At 49.9% G+C, this 7,561-nt stretch overlaps 2 pseudogenes; both read left to right on the forward strand.

The window, feature by feature from the left end:
• The first annotated feature begins 3,717 nt into the window (after positions 1–3,717).
• LOC140859502 (5S ribosomal RNA) lies at positions 3,718–3,836 on the forward strand (annotated as a pseudogene).
• Positions 3,837–5,427: 1,591 nt separating this feature from the next.
• Positions 5,428–5,545, forward strand: LOC140859576 (5S ribosomal RNA; annotated as a pseudogene).
• Positions 5,546–7,561: the final 2,016 nt, after the last annotated feature.

A 7,561-nucleotide genomic window follows, 5' to 3' on the forward strand; every position in this document is an offset into this window, starting at 1 on the left:
TTCTTCGACCCCCTGGCTAGTAGGAAATTTCAATTTCAAATGGTAGGTCGATACTACAGCTCGGAGGGCGTTGAGGCCAGGTCGGCCAAGTATTGCGTTGTAGGCAGACGGTGCCCTCACTACCAGAAAATCCACTAGCACTCTAGATTGTTTTGGATACCGACATGCAACTACAGTTAAAGTTATTACTCCCTCCACTGGCACAGCATCGCCAGTAAACCCTACCAACGGGGAGCTAATCGGCCCTAACCGACCATCAGGGATGGACATTTTTGAGAATGCATCGTAAAACAAAATATCGACTGAGCTTTTACTATCAATAAGAATGCGGCGTACATCATAATCAGCAATATTTAAAGAAACTACAACCGCATCGTTATGGAGGAATTGGATCTCCTGGGCATCTTCTTCAGTAAAGGTTATAAATCCTTCGTTCTTTGCCGCTTGAGCGATCCGGTCAATCCACTGGCCGCTCCCCTTCGGGGCCCCCCAGAGATGGTGTTGATGATTTCGATTGGAGGTCGATCTTCAGGCTGTTCTTCCCTCTTTGGCGGCTCTGGTTATGACAGGGCCCTCGGCCGATCCTTCCTACCTTCAGGCCGACGTCGAATGAATCTGTCGAGCCAACCCCACCTGATGAGCTCCACGATTTTATCTCGAAGCTGAATACATTCCTCCGTGTCGTGGCCATGGTCACAATGATAGAGGTAGAATTTGTTTGGGTTGTGCTTCTTGGGGTGTGAGCGCATCCTTTCCGACCTCAGCAGCTGCTCCCTGACCTCCATCAGCACCTGGACTTTTGGAGCATTGAGAGGGGCGTAGCTGTGAAATCTTCCTAAGGGAGAGCCCCGTTGAACTCTGCAGTCTGGGCTCCTCTGCTTACGAGCTCGGGGAGGAGTCCGGACACGTCTGTGTCTGGGAGGAGTTCGAGAATGCGACTGAGCTTCACTTGGCCCTTTTTCAGTTGCGAGCTTGCTGGAGCCACCCGCCTGTCGCTCCTTCGTGACCTCCTCGTCCTTCAACTTGAAGGCTTCCTTTGCTCGGGCATATCCTTCGACCCGAGCCAGCAAATCAGCGAAGTCCCTGGGATACTTCTTTTCCAGGGAGAACAGAAGATCATTCTTTTGAAGACCGCTCTTTAGGGCAGCCATTGCAACCGATTGGTCTAAGTTTCGGACCTCCAATGCGACGGTATTAAATCGATTGACATAGGTTCAGATGGATTCTTCCTCCTTCTGCTTGATGTTGTAAGGGACTCCGAACCTCTCAGGGGATGCTGGTTGCTAACAAAATGAGCCGTAAACTGGTGGCTCATCTGATCAAAGGAGAAGATAGTACCCGACTTCAGCATTGAGTATCAATTCCTTGCTTCTCCCTTTAAGGTAGATGGGAAAGCCCGGCACAAGATGGCGTCTGACGTGCCATGGAGCAGCATCATTGTCCGGAAGGCCTCCAGGTGGTCAACCAAATCTGAGGTCCCTCATAGCTTTCGAATTGGGGGAGCTTGAAGTTTGACGGGATCGGTTCCTACATGATCATTTGAGAGAAAGGAGGGTCAGTACAGATGTCCTCACCATAAGCAAAGGAAGTGTGGTGGAGCTCTTCGATCCGTCGGTTCATCTCCTGGAGCCTTTGATCCAAGAGGTCCTCTCGACTGCGAGTCTCGAGGATCTTCTGGCAGAATGGAGGTAGGGATCCTCCGAGGGTGGAATCGTGATCAGACTGAGGGCTCTCCACCCTCAGCTTATCCTTTTCGGGGAAGACAGGGCGACTGGCCCAAGTGGCCCACCCTATTACCGAATTTTAGAACTTCGATGATACTCTTTCCAGCCGCATTGATATCTATGGTTGTTGCTGCTGCTGCATGGCCTGTACTGCTTCGGTGAGGCCTCTGACCTACTGAACCAGCAGGTCGAACTGCTCCATGCCGACTGCCATTGTCGAAGGAGGAGGCTGGGAAACTGGAGATAAGGCCAGAGCTTGCGGAGCTCACTGAGATCTGGCCGTGGAGGCCGTGGATCGCCTGGTGGATGCCTTTCGAGGAGGCATCAGGTGGAGGTCTAGAAGGGGAAGGAGAAGAGGATGTCGGAGAAGATGACCGGAGACAGTCCCGTTGAGCATTCTTTTAAGGACAAGGGTACTGGGAAGACATAATCTCCTTCCTCTAGCATCAATTTTGTTGGTGTAGAATTTTGTCGAAGCCGGAGAAGCTGGAGTTGAGATGACCGCGGCCACCATCGGAACCTGCAAGGGAAGTCTAAACCAGAGTTGGGGATGCTCTGACAAGACCCTCCGATGCTCAAGTCAGTACTCTGCTTCAACAGAAATGGAGTGCTCGAGTGAAAATTTTAGCAGAATTTTGAGATAGAGTTTAGAGCTTAGAGAAGAACGTATCTGGAGGTCTCTTTTTATAGAAGAAGAGCATAACTGATTGACAGTGACGTCTGTAACCACCTGATAGTGGGCCGTTCAGAGCCACACGGAGTTTGTTACGGAGAGTAGCGGCGTCAGGGGCCGTTCAGGGCCACGTGGAGTTTGTTACGAAGAGTGGAGTGGTGCTCGTTGTCGCGACTTGCCAGAGAGTGGTGGAGCCATGCGGAATCCATTACAGAGAGTGGAGTAGGGTGGTGGCCATTATCATGACTTGCCAGAGAGTTCGGATCTATCTATCGAAGCTCGACTGGGATGTCTGATGGAGCGGGATGGCTCTCTATCTCATCGATCTAGGAGAAGCTCGGATGTTTTTAAGATTCTGATGGGTCTACTGTTGTTGGGTGCCTAGAGCATTGATGCTGCAGGCGGGAACCATCTGCTGTAGAAGCTCGGACGGGGACTTTTTGTTGGAAAGTCTGGTTTCATGAAGAATCTGGCGGAGGGTCGGCCAACGGTGGACTTCGGATGGCATTGGGGAGATTCGTCCATTGGAGGAGTCTGGGGGTCCTGTAGAAGTTTGGATGGTGTTGTTGAAGTCCAGCTGACGCTATTGAAGGTTGATGGTTGGGGAGGTTCGGCAGACGCTGGAGGCGATCGATCATTGAAGAAATCCAGTTGCTGGAGCCCGTCTGTTGTAGAAGCTCATCCGAAATCCATCCGCTATGGAAGTTCGGATGGAGCCCAATTCTTGCAGAAGGCTGAAAGGAGGCTGCTTATTGTAGAAGCTCGATCGAAGATCGATTGTCGTGGAAGCTCGGAGTAGTGACCTGGCTGATGGAGCCTGTCCGTTGTAGAAGCTCGTCTAGGATCCGGAGTAGATATTCGAAGTAGGCCGCCTGCAGTAGGAGTTCGAAGTAGACTGCTTGCTGTAGAAGTTCATCTCTCGCAGGAGCTCAGGTGGAATCCGGAAGGTGGTCGACTATTGTAGAAACTTGGATGGAGTCTGGTTACTATAGAAATCTCATTGTCGAAGAAGCTCGGATATTGACGAAGTCCGGATGGAGTTCAGAGTAGGGTCGTCCGTGGCCGGAAGAAGTCTGGAAGGGATTCGGAGAATAGTTGATCACTGTAGAAGATCGACTGATAGTGGAGCCCAGAGAGCCTTTGGAGTGGCCCAGTAGATGAATGGAGAAGCTCATTGTCGGAGAAGTCCGGATGGTATTATAGAAGCTCGGACGGTCGAGGGGGTTCAGAAAGATGCCACACAAGGTCGGAAGCCGAAAAAGTCCTGGAAGGGTCGGTCCTCTACAAACTTCGGCTGGGGGTATTTTATACCCAACACCTGGGTGTAGTCATACCAGCACTAATGCACCGGATCCCATCAAAACTCCACAGTCGAGCATGCTTGGGCGAGAGTCGTATTGGGATGGGTGACCCCCTGGGAAGTCCTCGTGTTGCACCCATTTAAAGACAAGGATACTGCGAAGACACAGTCTCCTTCCTCTAGCGCCAATTCTGTTGGTGCAAAATTCTGCCGAAGCCAGAAAAGCTGGAGTTGAGATGACCATGGCCGCCGTCGGGACCTACAAGGGAAGTCTAAACTGGAGTTGGGGGTGCTCCGGCAAGACCCTCCGACGTTCAAGTTAGTACTCTACTTCAACAGATATGGAGTGTTCGAGTGGAAATTTTAGTAGAGTTTCGAGATAGAGTTTAGAGCTTAGAGAAGAACGTATTTGGAGGTCTTTTTTTATAGACGGAGAGCGTAACTGATTGACAGCGACGTCTGTAACTGCTTGGTAGTGGGCCGTTCAGAGCCACGCGGAGTTTATTACGGAGAGTAGTGGCGTCGGGGGCCGTTCAGGGCCACATGGAGTTTGTTACGAAAAGTGGAGTGGTGTCCGTTGTCGCGACTTACCAGAAAGTGGTGGAGCCATGCAGAATCCATTACAGATAGTGGAGTAGGTTGGTGGCCATTGTCGTGACTTGCCAAAGAGTTCGGATCTGTCGGCTGAAGCTCGACTGGGATGTCTGATGGAGCGGGATGGCTCTTTATCTCATCGATCTAGGAGAAGCTCGGATGTTTCCGAGGTTGTGACGGGTCCACTGTTGTTGGGTGCCTAAAGCACTGATACTGCAGGCGGGAACCATCTGCTGTAGAAGCTCGAACGGGGACTTTCTGTTGGGGAAGTTCGATTTCATGAAGAATCTGGTGGAGGGTCGACCGGCGGTGGACTTCGGATGGCGTTGGGGAGATTCGTCCGCTGGAGGAGTCTGGGGGTCCTGTGGAAGTCTGGATGGCGTTGTTGAAGTCTGACTGATGCTATTGAAGGTTGATGGCTGGAGAGGTTCGGCAGGCATCGGAGGCGATCAACCGTTGTAGAAATTCAGCTGCTGGAGCTCGTCTGTTGTAGAAGCTTGTCCGAAATCCATCCGCTATGGAAGTTCGGATAGAGCTCGATTCTTGCAGAAGGTTGAAAGAGGCCGCTTATTGTAGAAGCTCGATCAAAGATCGATTGTCGTGGAAGCTCGGAGTAGTGATCTAGCTGGTGGAGCCTGTCCCGTTGTAAAGCTCGTCTGAGATCCGGAGTAGATATTCGAAGTAGGCCGCCCGCATAGGAGTTAGAGTAGACTGCTTGCTGTAGAAGTTCGGCTCTCGCAGGAGCTCGAGTGGAATCCAGAAGGTGGTCGACCATCATAGAAACTTGGATAGAGTCTGGTTACTGTAGAAATCTCATTGTCGAAGAAGCTCGGATATTGATGAAGTTCGGATGGAGTTCGGAGTAGGGTCGTCCGTGGCCGGAAGAAGTCTGGAAGGGATTCGGAGAATAGTTGATCACTGTAGAAGATCGGCTGATAGTGGAGCCCAGAGAGCCTTTGGAGCGGTCCAATAAATGAATGGAGAAGCTCATTGTCAGAGAAGTCCGGATGGTATTATGGAAGCTCGGATGGTCGAGGGGGTTCAGAAAGACGCCACACAAGGTCGGAAGCCAGAAAAGTCCTGGAAGGGTCGGTCTTCTGCAAACTTTGGCTGGGGGTATTTTATACCCAACACCTGGGTGCGGTCATACCAGCACTAATGCACCGGATCCCATCAAAACTCCACAGTCGAGCATGCTTGGGCGAGAGTCGTATTGGGATGGGTGACCTCCTGGGAAGTCTCATGTTGCACCCCTTTAAGGATAAGGGTACTGCGAAGACACAGTCTCCTTCCTCTATTGCTAATTTTGTTGGTGCAGAATTTCACCGAAGCCGGAGAAGCTGGAGTTGAGATGACCGCGGCCACCACCGGGACCTATAAGGGAAGTCTAAACCGGAGTTGGGGATGCTCTGGCAAGACCCTCCGATGCTCAAGTCAGTACTCTGCTTCAACAGAAATGGAGTGTTCGAGTGAAAATTTTAGCAGAGTTTCGAGATAGAGTTTAGAGCTTAGAGAAGAACATTTCTGGGGTCCCTTTTTATAGACGGAGAGTGTAACTGATTGACAGCGACATCTGTAACCACCTGGTAGTAGGCCATTCAGAGCCATGCGGAGTTTGTTACGGAGAGTAGTGGTATCAGGGGCCGTTCAGGGCCACGTGGAGTTTGTTACGAAGAGTGGAGTGGTGTTCGTTGTCGCGACTTGCCAGAGAGTGGTGGAGCCATGTGGAATCCATTGCAGAGAGTGGAGTAGGGTGGTGGCCATTGTCGTGACTTGCCAGAGAGTTTGGATCTATCGGCTGAAGCTCGGCTGGGATGTCTGATGGAGCGGGATGGCTCTCTATCTCGTCGATCTAAGAGAAGCTCGGATGTTTCCAAGGTTGTGACGGGTCTACTGTTGTTAGGTGCCTAGAGCACTGAGCTGCAGGCGGGAACCATCTGTTGTAGAAGCTCGGACGGAGACTTTCTGTTGGGAAAGTCTGGTTTCATGAAGAATCTGGTGGAGGGTCGACCGACGGTGGACTTCGGATGGTGTTGGGGAGATTCGTCCATTGGAGGAGTTTGGGGGTCCTGTGAAAGTCTGGATGGCATTGTTGAAGTCCGGCTGACGCTATTGAAGGTTGATGGCTGGGGAGGTTCGGCAGACACTGGAGACGATCGATTGTTGTAGAAATCCAGCTGCTAGAGCCCGTCTGTTGTAGAAGCTCATCTGGAATCCATCCGCTATGGAAGTTCGGATGGAGCCTGATTCTTGCAGAAGGCTAAAAGGAGGCCGCTTATTGTAAAAGCTCGATCGAAGATCGATTGTCGTGGAAGCTCGGAGTAGTGACCTGGCTGGTGGAGCCTGTCCTATTGTAGAAGCTCGTCTGGGATCCGGAGTAGATATTCGAAGTAGGCCGCCCGCAGTAGGAGTTCGGAGTAGACTGCTTGCTGTAGAAGTTCGGCTCTCGTAAGAGCTCGGGTGGAATCCAGAAGGCCGTCGACCATCGTAGAAACTTGATGGAGTCTGGTTACTGTAGAAATCTCATTGTCGGAGAAGCTCAGATATTGACAAAGTATGGATGGAGTTCGGAGTAGGGTGGTCCATGGTCGGAAGAAGTCTACAAGGGATTTGGAGAATAGTTGATCACTGTAGAAGATCGACTAATAGTGGAGCCCAGAGAGCCTTTGGAGCGGCCCGTAGATGATTGGAGAAGCTCATTATCGTAGAAGTCCGGATGGTATTATGGAAGCTCGGACGGTCGAGGGGGTTCAGAAAGACGCCACACAAAGTCGGAAGCCGAAAAAGTCCTGGAAGGGTCGGTCTTCTACAAACTGCGGTTGGGGGTATTTTATACCCAACACTATTATTTACTTTTATTGCAAGTAGAACCTAAGATCTAGATAGTAGATCTTAGTACCAATTTTTTTTCATACTTTTAATTTTTATTTTTTGACTTAAATTATTTTTTCAATTTTTTTCTTTTAGAAAATCATATTTTTCAAATCAGCACTGTCTTCTTTGTAGAATCAATCGGACTCGCTACTTTCTACCTATTTTTAATATATTTTTAAAAAATTAAATTTAAACTGATAATCACGATGTCCTAATGACAACATCACAAGATATCAATTTTGGTACCATTATCGGGGAAGGCACGAATGCTGAGGTTTTTGATTTCTTTGATTTTTTGTGAATACAGCTCACTAACTTTTTTTTATTTTTCTTACAAAAAAAAATAAGGGAGAAAGAAAGCTTCCAATTTTGCTTGGTGAAATCAAACCTAACCCT

This window comes from Elaeis guineensis, chromosome 7 (genome assembly GCF_000442705.2).
Source record: "Elaeis guineensis isolate ETL-2024a chromosome 7, EG11, whole genome shotgun sequence".
Taxonomy (NCBI): Eukaryota; Viridiplantae; Streptophyta; class Magnoliopsida; order Arecales; family Arecaceae; genus Elaeis; species Elaeis guineensis.